Raw genomic sequence first — 21,817 nt, 5'->3', positions numbered from 1 at the left:
AAGGAAACTGGGACTCGAATCAAGGGAGTAGACCAGAAGGAAGAAAAAAATGACCAAACAGAAAAATATGAAGAAACAAGAATTCAAAAAAATGAGGAGAGGCTTAGGAACATCCAGGACATCTTTAAACGCTCCAACATCCGAATTGTAGGGGTACCAGAAGGGGAAGAGGAACAGCCACAAGTGGAAAACTTTGAACAAATAATAAAGGAGAATTTCTCCAATCTGGCGAAGGAAACAGACTTCCAGGAAATCCAGGAAGCTCAGAGAGTCCCAAAGAAGTTGGACCCAAGGAGGAACACGCCAAGGCACATCATCATTACATTAGCCAAGATTAAAATAAAGGAGAGAATCCTAGAAGCAGCAAGAGATAAGGGGACAGTCACCTACAAAGGAGTTCCCATCAGACTGTCAGCTGATTTCTCAAAAGAGACCTTACAGGCAAGAAGGGGCTGGAAAGAAGTATGCCAAGTCATGAAATCCAAAGACCTACATCCAAGATTGATCTATCCAGCAAAGCTCTCATTTAGAATGGAAGGGCAGATAAAGTGCTTCTCAGATAAGACCAAATTCAAGAAGTTCATCATCACCAAGCCCTTATTATATGAAATGTTAAAGGGACTTACCTAAGAAAAAGAAGATAAAAAAGATCAACAGTGAAAGGATAGCAAACTCACAGTTACCAACAACCATACCTAAAACAAAAGCAAACTAAGAGGACAGCTAGATCAGGAGCAGAACCATAGAAATGAAGATCACATGGAGGTTTAGCAACAGGGGAGTGGGAGAAGGAAAAGGGGGTAAAAGGTACAGAAAATAAGTAGCATAGATGGTAGGTAGAAAATAGATAGGGGGGAGGGCAAGAATAGTAGGGGAAATATAGAATCTAAAGAACTTGAGACAGGTGGTCATAAACTAAAGGAGGGAAATGGTGGGGGAGGGTATATGCAGGGTGGAGGGGAATGAAGGAGGGAAATAGAACAACTGTAATGGCATAATTAATAAAATTTATTTAAAAAAAGCTTAAGAAACCATACTATTACTGATTTTCTAGACCTAGCTAAAGTATCACCTACTTAGTGACGTTTCCTAAATTCTCCCAGAAATTATTTTTCCTTCTTTTAGGGTTGACATAACAACTATAGTATTAATGACAGTGTATTTTAATTTACTCTTTTCTTGTCTAATTTCATGGTAGTTTATTGACAACAATTATTTATTGAGAAGCATGTCTTTTTTAAAATGTTATTTTTTAAATTTATTTAATTATTGTTCAAGTACAGTTTTCTTTTACTCTCATCCCACCCCCCACCCCCCAGTGCTCCCCACCTCCCTCCCATTTCCACCCCCACCTTAGTTTTATACATGTGTCCTTTATACTTGTTCCTGTGAATCCTTCCCCTTTTCCCCCTGAAATTCACTCCCCGCTCCCCTCTGGTCCCTGTCAGCCTGTTCTGTATTTCAGTGTCTTTGGTTATATTTTGCTTGCTTGTTTGTTTTGTTGTTTAGGTTCCTGTTAAAGGTGAGATTATATGGTATTTGTCTTTCATCGCCTGGCTTATTTCACTCAGCATAATGCTTTCCAGTTCCATCCATGCTTTTGCAAAGGGTAGTAGCTCCTCCTTTCTTTCTGCTGCATAGAATTCCATTGTGTAAATGTACCATAGTTTTTTGATCCACTCATTTACTAATGGGCACCTAGGTTGCTTCCAACTCTTGGGTACTGTAAATTGTGCTGCTATGAACATTGGTGTGCATAGGTTCTTTTGGACTGGTGTTTCAGAGTTCTTAGGATATAATCCTAGCAGTGGAATTGCTGGGTCAAAAAAAAATATGAAATGCTTCATGAATTTGCGTGTCATCCTTAGCATGGGCAGGGGCCATGCTAATCATCTCTGTATCATTCCAATTTTTGTATGTGTGCTGCTGAAGCGAGCACAAAAATTTTATTTTTCAATTACAATTTATATTTAGTATTTTTTGTATTAGTTTCAGGTATAGCACATAATGGTTAGATAATCATATATACTTTACAAAGTAGTCCCACCTGATATTTCAAGTACCTGCCTGGCGCTGTATATAGTCATTTTGATAGTATTGACTATATTTCCTGTGCTGTACTTTATATCCTTGCGACTGTATTGTGACTGTCAATTTGTAGTTCTTAACCCTTTCACCTTTTTTCACCCATAATTCATCATAAGAATTATTTGAAGTGATTTGCTACAGTGCATATAACACCAGAATGTAGTGTGTGTGTGTATTTAGAGAGAGGGTTTAGGAGTTCTCTAGAAAGACACAGAAGAAACCAGTAATACTAACTGCCTCTGCGGGAGTGGAACTAGATGGCTGGTGGGAAGGATCCCTTCTATTCAGTGTGTTTTTTTCTATTCTTTGATTTTTATAATATATGCTTGATTATCTAGTCAGTAAGGACAAATAAAATTTAAATATGTAAATATATACATAAAAAATCAGGGTAAAGGGATTATGAGGGTCTGATGGCAAGAGAGAGGCAGCATGAGAACATTAGTATAGAGAGTGCAGTCCATTAGATCCTATGCTGTTAAGGAAGACTATACACACATACTGAGATCAAAGCAAAGTGGTTCAAAGAGATTCACTTGACTTACAAGATATAAACCATCATTAGTAGTGGAAAACACCCTTCCCTGCCAAGGTTTGAGGTATTTTTCTCTTAAGAGGGGTATTGTGCGATATGATGGGAGAGGTTTTCAGTAATATCTCCACAGTCATACTGTAGTGCAGTATCTCAAATGGCAGTCCTTGAATATATTTTGGAGAAAAGTCTTTCTAAGTAGACTCTCGTAGATTTTTAAATTTTAATCTGAAAGGTAAGTATATGAATGAATGCCCACCTTATAACTGAGTATTGCTACACAATTTCAGTGTCCATGTTTTTGTGCATGTTTAGGATCATTGGTTATATACTTCTTTTTTGGAATTAAGTAGTTAGTGGGACCAGTGGAAGGCCAAGTAATGCTGGGCACACAGGGCACCTTTGCAGTTTTTGGAATGGAAGAGTGGTGGGAGAATTGGTATGCAGTCTATTATGTTTAGGCATAAAAACAAGCAAACTAGTAGTTAATACCATGTCTATGTTGTGAGTGATGATTTGATTTCAGCATTAAACCTGTTGCAATCTATTAATATTGTTAATTTGAATTTCATTAGTTTTATATTTTATATTTAATTTGTAAATTTGTTCTGCTTCTATAGCTGTATGGTAGCAATTTTATGTTTCTATTATTTATTAATAAAAAATTCACCTTAGCACTTGGAGGTGTGGTAAGAATTTTTTGCCAAATACCGACCTGAGCATATGTATTATAGAGAGGAAGGGAGGGAGAGGGATGATGCTTTAAGCAACTGAGACACTGGTAGGCCAAGCAAGAATTTTTGTTGTCCTTTAAAAAGGATCTGTAGCTCTCAAATTTGAGAAACTCTGTAGTAGTGTGTTTGCGATAGATACCGTCACAGCTTTACTCATTTTAAGCATAGTCCCAAAATGCCCAGATGAAAGGCAATTTTCTGTGCCTCATTTCTCATAATTGAATTTCAATGAATTTGGAAGAGAAACTTTGAAATAATGAGTGCAGTTGTTGATTAGTGACAAATCCATCTTACTGGAACCATAAAGGAGGTTAAAGACAACACTGCCTTTATTTAATAGGTGATTATTCAGTCTCTACATGGAACAACTGTAAGCAGGACCAAGACGATTATCAGAAAAGTTCAAGAGCTCCAACCCACAAATGAATGAATAAATCAGGCTCCAACTTTCTCTACAATTGAAGAGATCATGACTTAAATGAGATTAGTCTGAATAAATGTCAGAGTTGAGTACCCAGGTATTCATTTTAGCTACAGAAAGATATTGGTAATCTGCCTGTGGAATGCCCCAATTTCAAACAGCATAATTTCCTGGTGAGTCCAACAGGACAGCTCTTTCAGAAAAGGTAACTATAGAAAACAGAATTGTATTTAAAGAAATTGTTGGATATTAACTTCTCCAAATGATGATTTTGATTTTAAAGTTGTTGATTTTAGCCATTTTTTTCCTGATGGTAGCTTAGAAAAACCTTTTTTTTGAGGTCGTTGTTGACATCAAAATAATGTTTCTTGGCATAGAGGAGGTAGCTTCTTTTTTTTGCCTTTTACATTTCAAATAATCGTAATAGTAGAGTTCAGCTCTTTAATCCTTGCGATTAACTTCACAGGGATGGGAATAGGGAGGGAGAAAGAGAGGGAGAGAAACATCAGTGTGTGGTTGCCTCTTATGCACCCCCTACTGGGGACCTGGTCTGCAATCCAGGCATGTGCCCTGACTGGGAATCAAACTGCCATACTCTGCTTTGCAGGCCCACGCTGAATCCACTGAGCTACACCAGCCAGGGCCTGGATTTCTGTTTCAATCATTTTTCATTTATTTTGATACTTGAATTGTCCCAGAACTCTTTTAAGGTCCTGTGCCCCTTTTTCATGTCCCCATCGTTCTTTGATCACTTACTTTTCTTACTTTTTTGGTACGATGTGATTTTCCATGCTCATCTTGTACTTTTACTTCCTGAGTCTTGGAATCAATCATTTTATCAGGGAACTCTGGTTCCTTTTATCAGAGGATGGACTTAGAAACAAAGACCTGGACACCAGATATATTTCTTGCTATTAGGGTGTCATTGCTCTTAGGCTCTATTAGAGGTCAGAGATAGGATAGGATATTGTTTTCAAATGTACACGGGACTTAATTTATAGGTATGACATGAGGAGGTCAATATCAGTGAAGAATGTTTATTACTCATAGTTTCCTAGAAGCAGTAGGGACACTGTGCTATGCAGGGCCACAGGAGGGAAGTACCAGGGTCAGTCAGGAGGCAGAAGTAGGGAGTGGAAAACAGTGAGAGGCTTTGTTATTGTAGTGATGGGAACATCCACTGCTGGTTAGGCAGTAAAATACAGATGTTGGGGTTTGTGGTCGAGGGTTTGTAATATTTTCGTATATATGCATATAAACATGCAGACATCCATATCTGCATACAAATATTGAAAAGCATGAATTTCAGTCTTTCCCCTTTGTGAATTCATATGTCCTTTCTCTGACATTGAGACTCTGGCTCTCTATCCTTTTTGCTCTACCCTCTGTAGATCACACCTCCTGACCGTGAAGGCCATCTCATTGATTCCAGCCCCCTAAAGTGCTGGCTGAGCACCTCTATCTCGTTCCATGTGTAGTTTAGTTCTCACTTTGTTCAGTTCTAATATGCATGGGTTTCTACTAACATACTTTAATTAAATAACACAGGTTCCTAAATATCAATTAATGAAATGTAAACTATAACTTGTAACCAGGGATGGCTTTTCAAAAAATTAAAAATTTAGCCCTGGCTGGTGTAGCTCAGTGGATTGAGCACGGGCCTGCGAACCAGACAATCGCGGTTCGATTCCCAGTCAGGGCACATGCCAGGGTTGCAGGCCGGTTCCCTGCAGGCCACTTCTCAGCAGGGGATGCACGAAAGGCAACCATACATTGATGTTTCTCTCCCTCTCTCCTTCCCTTCCCCTCTAAAGATAAATAAATAAAATACTTTTAAAAAAATTTACTCTGATCCTGTAATATCTGATTGATTCCTCCCTGGACATCATTAAATTGAAGGTAGCCCTTTAAATAAAAACTACAGTCTCTGCAGTGCTTTCAGCTGAACTTTACACAACTATGCATTTCCCTCTGTCCGTTCCTCTTGGAATGGTGGGCGGGTAGCGGAAGAAAGGATATGTACAATAATGTATTTTTAGTTCTTTTGAACCTAGGGCTTGCTCTAGCCATTTCTATTGATTACAGGAAATATATTTATAGTCCCAGGGAAGGAGGGCCCTGGTTTGAGAAAACCTGGGAAGCCATATTTAATGTTTCATTAAAGTTCATTTGTACTTCATAGGAAGTCTTACCTTAGAAATGTAGTTGAGATGAATGAATCTATAACTTATGAAGTATAGGTACTTTCATAAATATATTCAGTCTGCTCTCGCATATAAAAAAATTTTATTTTGAAGTTTTACAATTTGCAACACCTAAAGCAAAGAAATCTAGAAAATCATTTCTAGATTTTGCAGGATGTGTGTAACAATTTAGATGGTTGCATACAGTTTATAGTAAGGATATTGAAGGAATACTAAATATTGTTACTAATTAGATATTATAAAGTTCTTATTGGTACAGTTTCTTTTGTTATTGTCTGTTAAAATTGAAACCAAGATACAGGGTGGGGCAAAGTAGGTTTACAGTTGTTTGTATGGGAAATAATGTAATGATTAATAAGTAATAACATAAGAATAAACTCTGTTTCAACTGTAAATCTACTTTTGCTCCACCCATGTACATATTGTATATGGATCATAAGATATTCTTTATAAAACCAGTGTGGGGGTTTCTACTAGGTGCCACACAGTTTTTTCACAGTTTGGTCAGGACAGGGCTTTTGCCCGTGATTACCATGTGCCATGGGCATATTGAACACAAGTTAAATTATTCTGCAGCCCTTTCTCTCTTTTTTTCCTACTTCCTTCTTAATTGAAGGAAGCGAAGAGTTGGTTTCCAAGGATACATCTTCTCTCTTACGCTGGTCTCAGATTGATGCAGTCATGGAAACCAGGCAGTAAACTCAGTAAACTCAGTCTTTGGCTGCTGCCAGCACTAGTCTGATCCTTTCTTTTAAAAACATGAGAATTTTTTAATATTACATTTTGGGAACATTGGTGCCAAATGATTCCAGGTCGTCCCAGAGGGGGGCTGGGAATGATGTTAAACAGATTTAAGTGATTCGGTTAAGTGTTAACAGGTTGCTGAACAAAACTTCAGTGATTTAACTCAAGATTTTTATGTCTAATTTAAATGTCAGGACTATAAAATACAGAATTATTAATATTTAATCCTTTTAAAGAATATTTTAAAACACTGCTAATTATAATTTAAGGATTTTATTTTTTGTTTTTAATTTTATAATTCAAAATGTTAAAAGTAGTTATGCTAAGCTTTATTTAGCACAGTGAAGGTTTTCAACTGACTAACTGAAGTCTAGTCACTAGTGAAATTAAAATATGATATGATGTACTTTTTAAAATATTTTGTGGCCCTGGCCTGTGTGGCTTAATTGATTGGGGGGGTCATCCTGTAATCAAAGAGTTGTGGATTCAATTCCTGGTCAGAGCACGTACCTAGTTTTTGGGTTTGATCACCAGTCCGGGTGCTTACCCCATCTGGTCATGTACCAGAGGCAGTCAGTGGATGTTTCTCTCTCATTTCGATTTTTCTCACTCTCCCTTCCTCTCTTTCTAAAAGTAATCAAAGAAAAAATATCCTTGGGTGATGATAAAAAATTTTTAAAAATAAAATAAAACATAAAATAAAAAATATTTTGTGAATTCTGAGCAGACTGCCTTTGTTGAAATCTCATCTCAGCTACTTACTAGAAATGTAACATTGGGCAAATTATTTAAACCTTCTGTGCTTCAGTTTCCTCATCTGCAAAATGGGGGATAATACTATCCACTTCATGGGGCTATGGTGAAGAGTAAATAAGCTGAATTCTCTCACACACCAAACTTCTGGGGAGCACTTGGCTATTTTATTTATACACAAAAAATAGAACTATTGATGAGGTTGTAGAGGCTGAAAAATAAATTTAGAGAATGTTTGTACTGAACTCATGAAAGACCTTTTAAGGAAGGTTTTTAAATTTTTATTTTAATCCTCACCCAAGGACATTTTTTCACTGCGTTTAGTGAAAGAGGAAGGGGGAGGAGAGCAAGAGAGACATTGATGTGACAAAGAAACATGGATTGGTTGCCTCCCTTATATGCCTGACCTGGGACTGAATCTATATCCTAGGTATGTGCCCTGACTGGGAATCAAACCAGCAACCCTTCAGTCCATGGGGTGACGCTCCAACCAACTTAGCCACACAGGCCAGGGGAAGAAAGAAAGGTATTGACATGTACTATTTTTAAGGCAATAGGACATGTTGACATGTACTATTTTTAAGGTTACCAGGAGTGGAGGATTTAGAAATTAATTGCCTACCTGCCCCAAATGAATAAACCACCCATTTTCTCGTCCCTTATAAATATTTAGTATTTGGTTTATATAACTTACCAAGATATTTGTCAGTTTGGGAAAGACTGATTGATTGATTGATTGATTGCTACATGCTAGGTAGATGACAGGATTTCAAAGGTAAATAAGACACATCCTCTTCCTTTGACAGCTTCTTGTTTTGGAGTGGAGAAAGATGAAGTGTGGATGATCTCTTACAATGCTTAATTCTTTATACACTGTGTTAAAGTGCTACACTTGCAGAATTTTAAATTTTAAAAAATGACGAGATAGGAGGGAGCACAAATTAACTGAAGAAATATGCAAGACTAATATGAAGAAAATGATAAGGCTTTACTGAAGGATTTTTTAAAAGATGTAAACATATTAGATATTTATGCTATGTACCTGAGTGTGAAAGACTTAGATATTATAAAGTTACTGTGTAGATGTCAGCATCCCCCAACTTATTCTGCAGACTTAATACAGATTGTTTTGTAAGCCCAATGGGGTGTACCTTTTTGAGAGCTTGACAAGTTGCACATGCAGTTCATTTGGATGAGTAAATTTACAATTGAGAAAATTTTGAAAAGGAATAATAATTGGAGGGTGGTAGGAATGAGGAAGGTATATAATACTTGACTATCCAGAGTAAAATATATCAGAAGGTTAAAGGTATTTAAGATAGCTTGGCATTCGTGTTAGAATCAGCAAGCAAGTATTTTGAGCAGAATAGTAAGTTCCAAAACAGACCTGGACATGTGTGGGAGTTTAGATAATGTGATAAATGTGATAAAAATAACATTTAAAAATCAAGGAGTAAAGGGTGGAATATTCAATAAAATGGTCCTGCAACAGTGGTCTGTATGGTGAAAAAATATGTGAAGATTGCTAACTTAATCTATGCTTAAATGATCACCAGATTATAGAGTATATTTAACCAAATTACTGAAGTAACCACATTCTTTATCCTTTCTCTAGAATATACTGAGTGATTCTTAAAGTAAGAAGCAACTCATAGCTGATAAACTACTCAATGTATACCTTGCCTTCTGCAGTCACTAGTTGAATTTTATACTTTAGGTATCAGTATGGTTCACACCTGCTTATGCCAGTTATTATTGTGATTTTGTAACCTAATTACATATTATATAAACTAATGCAATATGAGTAAAAAATAGTTGTTTTTAAGAAAGTTAAGTTGAAGATCTTGAAAGAATTGGATAAGTAGAATCCTCCTCCCCCCAGTTACTATCTTATTAGTTGTGAACATGAATACTTTCAAAGATTAGGAGGGGAAATCATATTAATGGTTTGATATTCAGTTGTCTCATGGTTGCCTAAGTTCTTGCTCTGCTTTAAAGAAATTGAAATTTTAAATCACAGACATGTATTATGGATATGATATATGCAAGAATAAACATGCGAAACATTATTTAGTACATCTGTACTCAAAGATAAGGCCTTGGCTTTCTGTCAGAATATTGGCAGATGAATGAATGTAAATATATTTGCTTTAAGTAGAAGTCAAGTATATGTTACATGTATTTTTTTGATTACCTAATTTACTGTACCTTTTCTGTACTAACCTAGGCCATGTCCTGTTTGTTGGGTAAAAGGTTTTTTTACCAGTCTCTGGAGGAAATAAAGGAGATGTTTTTATATGCTCCGAAGGAAAACTTTTCTCTAAAGGAGGTCATCAGACATTTTCTGTAAAGGGCCAGAGAGTAAATAATTTAGGCTTTGCAGGCCAGAAAGCAAAGTTGAGGCTATTGCATAGGTAATAGCCTTTATAACAAGAGAAAACACAATTCTCACAAATATCTTATTAATGAAATTCAAGTATAATATTTTGTTAATACTAAATTAATAATGAATTTCTATTAAGTATAATTTTTTGTGATGTAAGTACACTAATGAGAAAATGGAATTCTCTTTTAGGGTGATATATTTTGCTTAGTAGGGGTTCAGAGTCAGTGTTTCCCATTATCAGAGTTGGTTTAAAATGTTTATTAATACAATGTGTAATGAGATTTTACATATTTTATCTTTGAAAGTGTCTTTATGCAGGTTTACAGCCAAGTATTAATATCAGCCCATAGCATATGATTTTAAATGAGCATATTAATAACTTGAAAAAACATTTATAGAATTATATTAGATTTTTCTTTTAATATTTGCCATTTAGCATATCATTACATTTCAGATTAAGTACTTTGAATTGAAGGTTAGGTAGAAGCTCCATACTTGCACTATTAAATTGATTTTGAAATGTAGAAATTTTCTTTGCACCTGCATTTGAAAGTCCTGAAAATGCCTCCAGAACTGTAGTTTGAGCCCTAGCTGGTATGGCTTAGTGTATTAAGTGCTGGCCTGAGAACTAGGAGTTGCCTGTTTCATTCCCAGTCAGGGAGCATGCCTGGGTTGCAGGCCAGGTCCCCAATAGGGGGCGAATGAGAGGCAACCACACACTGATGTTTTCTCCCTCTCTTTCTCCCTCCCTTGCCCTCTCTAAAAATAAATAAGTTAAATGTTAAAAAAAAACAAAAACGTAGTTTGAGCTAAGAAAATAACAATTGTGGGGCAAAAGTCAGTTTACAATTGTTCATATGGAGAAAAATATAATAATAAATAATAATATAAGAATAAACCCTGTGTTTCATGTACTCACAGCTGTAAATTTACTTTTGCCCCACCCTGTGTATCTTCTGAAAATTTGTTTGGGAATTGAGATCTCTCCTCTTGTTTGAACTTCTGACAGCACAGGAAGTGTATAAATCACCTTGACACATTTCTCATTCAAATACTAGTTTTTATCTAAACCATACTAGTTTTATCTAATCTGCATGCAATTTCTGATTCACATGTAAGTACTGTTTGGCCCTGTAATTTTTAGTTGAATTTTTAAAATATTATGAAATCAACAGTAAACCTAATTTTTGGAACTATTCATTGTTTGATAATAGTAGCCAAAAGAGGTCTTATTCTTTTGAAAATTTTCTTTTTTTTTATTAATTTTATTTAGTTATTTTTCAAGTGAAAAATTTCTATTTCAACCCTGGCTTTAAAAAAATAAATTATGTAGTCTGATTTCTCTTCAGATCATATAAGTCTTTCACCTTTTACTAAAAAATAAAAAATCACAATAAAACTTCTTACTACTGCTAAGCTGTCAGGCTGTTGTGTGGTAAGGTAAATCAGGTTATTCAGCTTATATTTATGATGATTTAAGTCCATGACAGTGAATGGAGTTCATCATCAACATTGTTGGTTCAAAAGCACATGATAAATTCAAGTATTTTCCAGAGTACTTGATGAAAAATATCATAAGCCCTTTTCTACTTCACACATATTTTTATCATCAATTATATTAACACATCTCAGCAGTTTCCACTTCAGGTTGTACTAAATTAGTTTGTTTTCTCAACTTCTGGTTTTTAGTTGTTTACTTCAAACTTGGCATTGACTCCCTGAATAAACAACAACCAAGCAATGTTGGTAACATCTGTCAGCTCATCAAGAGACAGGGAAATCTGTTTGAATCCATTTGTCTTGTGTTTTGTATCCCCGAATGGAGCAGAGAGAAGAGGGTTAGTCCTTTTCCTTTCCTGCCCTAGCTATCTATACATGTTCTGTTCAGAAGACAGAACGTGTGAAGTATAGGCTCCATCAGATTCTCCCACCCAGGTCTTGGCTTTCGTATCTTCTTGGCTTGTTTTATAAGAGCAACCTAGTTAGGGGCACTACTTGCATTGATGCCATGTTAACATCAAAGTCAAGGGTTTGATTTTTCAAATGAGCTAGAACTTTGTTGGTTTCATTAAGTATCTTATAAGTAATAGTTGAATTTAAGAATTTGGAATTGCTTTTTAATTTTATTTTTGTTTTAAGTAGTTATTAATAGAAGCAAGGGGGTAGAGGGATTTTTCTTTTTAAAGACTTTTTAAATTTTACTTTTAGAGAGAGGGGAAAGAAGGGAGAGAAACATCAATATGTAAGGAAAACATTGGTAAATTGCCTCTCTCACACCCCCATCCAGGGACCTGACCCACAACCCACGTGTGTGCCCTGACTGGGACTCAAATCAGCAACCTTTGAGTCTGCAGGCCAGCAGTCAATCTACTGAGCAACAACAGCCCGGGCTGAAGGGATTTTTCTAAATCAACTCTTTTTAAAAATAGTTGTATCTTTGGTGGGATCCTAGACTTTTCTGTATTTGTTAAATGTTTCTGAAAATGGTTGGCGTAAGTGTTAACTTCATGGGTGCATCTTTTTCTAGTTCTGAATTAAGTCAGTCATGAATAAAAACAACCTGGTAGGTGAGTGGATGGTATTGTTGCATTTGCTCAAGGCATTAGGTTACCAAGGTGTATCACCAGGCATGAGAATTCTACTTCGCATTTCTTTTCAAATCGGAAGTTGTAGAATTTGATGTACATGAAACATGCTATTTTTCTTTTCCTATTTTCTATGTAGATGATATCATTAAACTAGACTTGGGCTTTTAGAGCTTGGTTTAAAATACTGGAATGATTGGGTAAGTGATAATTAGCATATTTCATGTAGACAAGGACTAGTATACTTTTCCTGAAATAAACTGATCTGATCAGGAGGAACCTTATTTTGAGCATGGCAGGAAATAAACTTGTAATACCAATTATATATAGTTTAGCAGCTATAACTGGGGGAAGATGAGTAACAATGAAGTGTAAATTATAAGAAGTTTAGGAGAAAGTGATTTTGTGATGTAACTTTGTGAGAGACAGAGGTGGGGGATATTGGGTAGACATGCACACATCCCTAGATTTTAGAAAAGCATACTTCAGAAAGTGGAGAAGACATGGGTATGACTCAGTAGGAATGGTATACCAAAAGGGAAGTCAGTTTAAAGAAAAACAAAAAACTGCTCTCAACCTGAGATAGGTGGTTGATTCTATAATAGATATTCAGACTTAAGAAATTAGAAGATAAGAGTTTTGAAAAATATACAGGGCCATTAGCTTATCAGCAAGTACAGAAAAAATAAAGTAACATAACTTGTTTTATAATCTAATTAGTATTAAAACATTTTTATGAAAAAGTTTTTAAATCTTTTATGGCTTTTCTGTTTTCTAGAGCTTCATTGTCTAATATGATAGCCATCAGCCTCATGTACTGTTATATTGGACAGTATATATGTAGAACATTTTCAACATCACAGAAATTTCTGTTGGACAGTGTAAAAATTTGATACAGTATTATAAAACTTAGTAAAAGTAAGTAGGGGTAATGGAGTACTTTTTATCTGGAAATTTTAATAAGGAAGAATTGGGTATTTATAATACTGAGACATGGGTTTGTGCTTTTTTTGTATTTGCATTTGTACTTTATTTTGAAATAATTTAAAATTTATAGATAAGTTGCAATAATAGTACAAAGAGTTTCTCCCCTCCCTGAACCATCTGAAAGTAAATTGCTTACTTGATGGCCATCAGCCCTAAATACTTTGGTGTGTATTTCCTACAAACAGGGATAGTCTCCTACATAACCATAACACACCCATTATAAAATCAGGGACTTACAGTGATACAGTAGTACCAGCTAATCCTCAGATCCCATTCAGGTTTTACCATTTGTCCCTATTAATCCTGTGTAACAGAAGGATCCAGTTCAGAATCACACATTGCATTTAGTTGTCATGTCTGTCTTTGACTTGATCATCTTGTTACTTTTGAAGAATATAGACTAATTATTTTGAGAACTGTTACTCTATTTGGGTTTGATATTTCTTCATAGTTAGATTCAGAATATACATTTTGTGAGGAATACCACATAAATTGTACTGTGTTCTTATTCTAGCCTGTCAGAGGTACACAATTTCTGTGTACCATTTATGTATGTTAATTAACCTTGATCACTTGATTAAGATGGTGTCTGCCAGTTTTCTCTACTGTAAATTTATCTATTTTTTCCACTTGTAGTCAGTAAGCCTTTTGTGAGAAGGAGGCACTTTGTGACCATGGTAATATCATTTCTTGTCAAACTTTGACCCACTAGTTTAAGCATCATTGATATTTCTTGGCTATATTATTACTATAGTGGTTGCCAAATGATGATTTTTCTAGTTTCATCATTTCTTCCACATTCATCAATTGACATACCATTATAAGGAAAAGCTTTCTTTTTTCCTTGTTTATTTTATTATATTTATTAAAGGATATATGGATTCCTACTTTATTCAATGAATTAGTTATTATCTATTAATATAATTTGTTATTTGATGTTGAATTTGTCCCAGATTTGCCCAGTGGAAGCTGCTGGCTTTAAGCTGGCTCCTGTATCCTTTCAGCAAGTCCTATCATTCTTTGATCACATCCCTTCCTTACTTTCTGATGGAACAAGATATTCAGTCCCTTCCTATTTTTATGCCCCAGCCCTGAAAACAGACATTTCAAGGAGCCCTGGTTCCTTTTATTGGAGAATGTATTTAGAAACCAAGTCTGGATGCTAGGTATGATTGTTCTACTGGGGCCTCACTGCTCCTAGGCACTGTCAGTGAGTGTGTACATACACAAACATATATATCCTTACAAATGCATCCATGTCTCTATTTCTCTCTCTTTAAAATGCTGTGTGTTCACACTGACACCTTTGATTCCAGCCCAATACCTCAGAATTCATTTTATTTTTCTTCCTTTCATATTTGTAAGTCCTGTCTCTCTGATGGAGAAACTAGGCTCTTATAATTCTTAATATATTTTACTTAGTTGCTCAAAAGCCCCTCTGATGTACCCAGTCTGTCTTTTCTTATGAGACCATGTGTATGCCAACCTTGTTCAGAATCACCTAATGGTATTTAGGCTGAATTATTCAGGAAGGAAGGAAGTACAGTGGACCATCATTACTTGCAGATTCCAAATTTGCAGATTCACCTACTTGTTAAAATCTATTTGTAATGCTAAAATCAGTACTCTCTCTCATGTTCATTCATATACATGCACAGAGGAGTGAAAATTTTGTATGGTTCAACAGATACATTCCTAGCTGAGGTCATACAAGGTGATGTTTTCTTTGCCTTCTTGTTTCAGCTCTCATATTGTAAACAAGGGTCCTTTTCACAGTCTGTTTGGTGCCATGTGTTTTGGACTTATTTTATGCTTTTTATTGGTGATTTCAGTGTTTAAGATGACTCCTAAACATAGGGCTAAAGTGCTATCTAGTATACATTAGTTCAGGAAGGCTGTGATATATGCCTTATGGGGAAAATGCATGTTAAGTAAACTTTGTTCGGTTATAAGTTACAGTGCTGTTGGCCATGGGTTCAGTGCTAATTAATCATTGATATAATACATCCAGAAAAAAGAAGAGGACATTTGCCAGTTTATACACGGATACTTCAGAAAGTGACATCTGTAGTGTATGGTGAATCTGTGGAAAAAAAGGAAAAGTGGGTAAATTTGTGGATTTGTGAGATGATGCACAGACAAAAGCGTAGTGGGACAGTATTGTTGGCCACTACAAGCATTGCTGAGTGTTTCTGTCACAAAGGGGTATTGGACTTTGTTAAATGCTTTTTCTGCATTGAGATGATCATGTGTTTTCCCTCTTTATTGATATGGCGTATAACACCAGTACATAGACCTTAAAATAGCAACTAATTAGCTGTTAGCTTCTCTTTCATTCCATCTTTTACATTGTGTGTAGGTTTATTGTGAATGACTGTTCAACAAGATTGTATTGTAGCCATGTCTTCAGGGTATGATATGAGATTATGTTTTTAAAAATCAATTTTATTGAGGTATAATCAATCTTCTTACAATAAAATGTACCCATTTTCCATATAGAGTTGGGTAAGTTTTGCCAAATTTATATACTTGAGCAACCATCAACACAGTCAAGATATATAACATTCCCTTAACTCTAAAATGTTCCCATTGCCCTTCCCAGTCACACTCCACCCCCTTCTAGGGCCCAAGGCAACTATAGGTTTGCTTTCTGTCGATGCAATTTAGATTTGTCTCTTTTGAAGTGCTTACTAGTTAGAGTACAATTGACCCTTGAGCAACATGGGTTTGAACTGCACACAGGTCTACTTACACAGGGATTTTTCATTTGACTCTGCAGTTCAAAACCACAGTGTTCAAAGGTCAGTTGTAGTAGGTGCTCTTTTGTCTGGATTCTTTCACCCAGCATGATGTTTTGACGTTCACCCATGTTGTTAGGTGTATTAGTAATTCCTTTTTTTTCTTTTTTCTGAGTAGTATTCCATTGTATGCATGTGCTATACAGCCATCCCTCAGTATTCATGGGGGATTGGTTCTGGACTGCCCCGTCTCATACCAAAGTCCTTGGGTGCTCAAGTCCCTTATATAAAATGGTGTAGAATTTGCCTATAACCTACAAACCATCCTGCAGTATATTTTAAATCATCTCTGGATTACTTATAATACCTGATACAATTAAATGCTATGTAGATGGTATTTATTATTTAGGAAATAGCCCTGTGTTGTTTAGAGAATAATGACCAAAAAAGTCTACGTGTATAATACAGACACAACTATTGTAGGTCTAACTACAATATATAGTACATGTCAGCAATGACTTAACATTTTTTCCCTGAATACTTTTGATCTGGAGTTGAAGGTTTAACTAGTTTGTATTCCATATGTTAATAAGCATTTGGGTTGTTTCTAGTTTGATTCCCTCATATATAAAGCTTCTAGGAACATATGTATACTAGTCTTTGTGTAGATATATGTTTTTATTTCTTCGGGGTACATTCTAGGAGTAGTATTGCTGGATTTTAACTTTATAAGAACCTCCCAAACTGTTTTCCATAATTTTACACTTTCCATTCTCATCAGCAATGTTCAAGAGTTTCAGTTTCCTCCATATCCTTTCCAGTATTTGGTATTCTCAGCTTTTTACTTTTTAGTAATTATGTAATGGGTCTGTGGTAGTGTCTCACTTTGGTTTTTGTTTGTATTTTCCTGATTACTAGTGATTTTGAGCATCTGTTTATATGTTCATTTGCTTTTCTGAAGTGTTATCTTAAGTCTTTTGCCCATTGTTTTGGGTTATTATTTGTTAATATTAATGCTCAAGTTGTAATACCTCTTTATATATTCTGGTTACAGTTCATCAGTCATGTATATGTATTACAGATCTATTCCTCCCAGCCTGTGGCTTGGGTTTTTGTTTTTGTTTTAATTTGTATTTTATTGATTATGCTATTACTGTTGTCCCAAGTTTCCCCCCCCCCACCCAGCATCACCCACTCCCTCAGGCAATCCCCCCACCATTGTTCATGTCCATGGGTCATGAATAGCTTCTTTGGTTACTCTATTTCCTATACTGTACTTTATACCCCCCCTGGCTATTCTGTAACTACCTATTTGTACTTCTTAATCCCCTCTCCACTTCACCCGTTCCTCCACCCTGCTTTCTAGTCTGGCAATCATCAAAATGCTCTTCTTATTCACGATTCTGTCTCCATTCTTGTTTGCTTAGATTTTTAGATTCAGTTGTTGATAGGTACATATTTATTGCCATTTTATTGTTCATAGTTTTGATCTTCTTTTTCTTAAATAAATCCCATTAACATTTCTTATAACAGTGGTTTGGTAATGATGAACTCCTCTAGATTTTTCTTGTCTGGGAATCTCTTTATCTGCCTTACATTCTATATGATAGCTTTGCTGAATTGAGTACTTCAGGTAGTAAATCCTTGCTTTTCATCACTTTGAATACTTCTTGCCATTCCCTTCTAGCCTGCAAAGTTTCTTTAGAGAAACCAGCTGACAGCCTTATGAGAACTCCCCTATAGTAACTAACTGCTTTTCTCTTGCTGCTTTTAAGATTCTCTCTTTATCTTTAAGCTTTGGCATTTAAATTGTTATGTGTCTTGCAGTGGTCCTCTTTGCATCTGTCTTGCTTGGAACTCTCTGTGCTTCCTGGACTTACATGTCTATTTCCTTCATCAAATTAGGGACTTTTTTTTATTATTTTTTCAAGTAGGTTTCCAATTTCTTGCTCTTTCTTTTTTCTTCCTGGCACCCCATTCATGCAAATGTTGGAACACATGAAGTTGTCCCAGAGGCTGCTTATACTATCCTCATTTTTTGGGTTCTTTTTTCTTCTTATTGTCTGATTGGTTGTTTTTTGCTTCCTTGTGTTCCAAATCATTTATTTGATTCTTGGCTACATCTACTTTACTGTTGTTTCCCTGCAAATTGTTCTTTAATTAGTGTATCCTTCATTTCCTACTTGATCTCTTTTTATGCTGTAGAGGTCTTTACTAAGTTCCTTGAGCATCCTTACAACCAGTGTTTTTAACTCCACATTTGATAGATTGCTTAGCTCCATTTTATTTAGCTCTTTTTCTGGAGATTTGACCTGTTCTTTCATTTAGGCCATGTTTCTTTGTTTCTTCATTTTGGCCACCTCCTTGTATTTGTTTCTATTTATTAGGTAGAGCTGCTATGATTCCCTGTCTTGGTAGCATGGCCTAATGTAGTAGGTGTCCGGTAGAGTCCAGTGGCACAGCCTCCCCTATCACCCAAACTTGGTACTGTTACTGAACAGGGGTCCAAGGAGGGGGGCAATATTTGACCCACTGAGGGATGCCAAAAACTGCTACAGAACAACAGGGGCCCCTCCCAAGGACATATACTAATAACTGTTGGGCCCGTCTGTCTGCCACCAGAGGAAAGACATCTCTCAATGCCAGAGATTTGTGAAAAGGAAACGAAATGTTTATTTAATGCTATTCAGGCCTAATGCCTCCATTAAAATATCAAAGTCCTTTAGGGTATACACCTACACACACAGTGCTCCCTTCTCCCACTGTCCCAACTCCAGGTACTGTAAATCAGGAAAAGAGCACATGTCCGTTTTTCCAGGCCACTGGTATCGTCAGCTGTGCTGACCATCCAGGCAGGATCTCTGGTTACTCCAAAGTCATGTGGCACCCTCTCATGGTCCACTGGCAAGAGTTCTTTGTACCAAGTTCCAGTCAAAGTCTGTCCTGCTTTCCAGGCCACTCAGCCAAAGGGGGCACCCCAAAGCCACGTGGCCCTCTTCTACCAAAGCTGCAGGGGTCAGCACTCTGACCAAAAGCATGTGGCTTTCTTCTTCACCTGGCTGCAGGGCTCCCCATTCTGGCAAAGCCGAGTGGTACTCTTTCACTCTACTGAAACCGTGTGGCTCTCCCTTTCACCTTGCCAAGAGGGGATCCTTACTCTGCTGAAACCGTGTGGCTCTCCCTTTCACCTGGCTGCAGGGGTCTGCACTCTGGCCAAAACCACATGGTTCTCCCTTCATGGCTGCCGTATCTGGGTTCAAATCTCTGCACCCATCCTCCTTTGCAGCCCCATTTCCGACTCCTCCTATGATCAGTTACACCTGCCAGGACTCCCATACCCTCCCAGCTTTACTGGGCTGCCATCATTAGTCTGTGCAGGTATGGCCCCATGGCATGGAGCCAATCAATTCCAAGCTCTCATGCAGGTGCTGTGACTCAGGGGACCAGCCCCCAGTTACATCCTGGGTAGAAGCCACTCCCTTCTCCCTGGCTCAAAACTTGGCCACAGCTATGCAACATATCTATGAAACCAGTTAAAGATTATAGATATGTTAAATGACCATTCCAGAGGTTAGCTGCAAAACTGTTGCAATGCAAAACAGCTCTCAGTGGCCCTGCTCCATTTGTCCCTCCCCCCTGGGGGGGTGAGGACATCTTAATATTTCCTGGACACCCTGAGCTCTGGACCCCATTCCAAATTCTTTTCTGGGGCCCCCCTCTTGGCTACACCCTGTTACAGTACTTGAGGTATACTCTTCATGTGTACTGAGTATACCCTTCTCTTGTAGTTGAGCCTTGGTTGCTGTTGGCAGGTCAGTTGGAGGGATTTACTCAAGCCAGTCAGCTGCAAAGACTGGATGTGACCATTGACCACAAACCTCTGCCATGGAGGCACAGCTATGCAGAGCCAGGGTGGTGGTGCTCTGACCTGTTCTGTAGCTGTCCACTGGGTGTGCAGGCTCTGGGGTTTCCTGGGCCAAGGTCAGCTCCACCTGTGTTCTGCCCAGGACCACCCTGCCTAAGCTATAAAGCAATCTGAGATGGCTGCTACTTGTGTTGGGGTTGCAAACTCTCAAGTGAAGCCAAGCTGTGAATCTAGGCTGGTTGCTGTTAGTGCAGTGCCTTGGGCCACTTTGCAAGAGGTACAGGAGCTTGGGATTCACAAAGGCTGGCTGTTGATTGTTTGATAGGATTTAGGAAGGTGTGAAGCATGAGCCCTGACCAACCATTCATTTGGAAAAGCAGCTTGAGTGAGTCCATAAGTTGGGTGGGCCCATAAGTTGGGTGGAGTGGAGTCTTAGGGAATCTCAAGGGCTGGGCAAATGGTGTTAGCTAGGTTGATGGAGTCTCAGGTATGGCACCAGCCTGCTGGCTCTATGGCTCTGTGGAGGGAGAAGTTTCTTCCCAGAAGTTTCTTCCACTGACTCAATTTCCATTGGGTTTGTATCCAGAAATTATGAGGACTTATCCTCTTGGCACCAGAGCCCAGGGCAGGGAGGCCTGGTGTTAGACTGGGACTCCTCGCTCCTGAGATATCGCTCTTGAATTATTATCTACCACAAGTAGATGTGGGACCAGGCTGTCCCATGACTCTGCCCTTCCTACCACTCTGGATGGATGTGGTTTCTTTAATTCTGTAGTTATCAGACTTCCATTCAACTCGATTTCTGAAGGTTCAAAGTGATGGTTGTTCTCTGTTTTAGTTGTAATTTTAGTGTGGCTTCATGAGGAGGTGGGTCATGTTTACTTATGCTGCCATCTTGACCAGAAGTCTGGAGATCATTTTTTGCTTTTTTATGGTCTCTCAAAGAGCAAAAAGTTATAATTTTGATGGAGTCTAGATTATCACTTTTTAAAATTAGTTCATGCTTTTTGTGTTCAATCTAAGAAGTCTGTCTATCTGTAGGTAGACAGAATCCTAAGATGACTCTTGATTGACCTAACCCACATGTTAGTATAATATTTTTTCTGGGAATTTGGGTATTTTGCAGCTATGATGAAGATGTTTCTATAGTGATTGCCTAGTATGTTGCAGGGCAAAAGGGAGATTTTGCAGATAGGTCTGTCCTAATCACATGAACCCTTAAGATCTCACTCCAGAAGAAGTGAAAGGATTTGAAACATGAAGATTCAATAAGAGGGAGTTTTGGGGTTTTTTTTTTATTGTTTACTTTGAAGATGATGAAGCCCATATGGCAAGTTTTGTAGATGGCCTTCAGCAACTGAGCATGGCTGGCGGGTGGGAAGTAGCAAAGAAACAGGGACCTTAAAGTCCTGTAACTGCAAGGAAGTGAGTTCTGCCATAACCAAGTGAACTTAGAAGAGGACCCTGAGTGCTAGATAGGTAAGAATGTAGCTCTAGGTGCCAGATACCTTGAATTTATCCTCTTGAGACCCTGAGCAGAAAATTCAGCCACCCCGTGTCTGGACTCTGACCTCTAACTGTGATAATTTGTTATGGACTAATATAAAATTAATACAATATATGAAGATTGTAAAGTTTTTTATGTGTTTTTATGCTTTTAGCTTTTATATTTGATCTAAAAATTTTTCAAGTTAATGTTTGTATATGCATTAGCCTAAAGGTCAAAGTTCATTTTTTCCATATAGGTATCCAGTTGTTTTGACACTATTCAGTTGCCTAT

General features: G+C 37.2%; 1 protein-coding gene and 1 non-coding gene across 5 annotated transcripts in view; one reads left to right on the top strand and one right to left on the bottom strand.

Moving 5' to 3' along the window:
* The window catches only part of PTPRA (protein tyrosine phosphatase receptor type A), a 144,433-nt gene that overhangs the window by 20,016 nt on the left and 102,600 nt on the right, over nucleotides 1-21,817 (top strand). The window lies entirely within an intron of this gene.
* LOC119046255 (U6 spliceosomal RNA) lies at nucleotides 1,828-1,939 on the bottom strand. Its single transcript, XR_005081938.2, has one exon. It is a non-coding gene; the product is annotated as a U6 spliceosomal RNA (small nuclear RNA).

This window comes from Artibeus jamaicensis, unplaced genomic scaffold (genome assembly GCF_021234435.1).
Source record: "Artibeus jamaicensis isolate MK-2021 breed Jamaican fruit bat unplaced genomic scaffold, CSHL_Jam_final contig_685, whole genome shotgun sequence".
NCBI lineage: Eukaryota > Metazoa > Chordata > Mammalia > Chiroptera > Phyllostomidae > Artibeus > Artibeus jamaicensis.
Note: the sequence above shows the minus strand (reverse complement) of the source record. Positions and strands in the feature narration are given on the sequence as shown.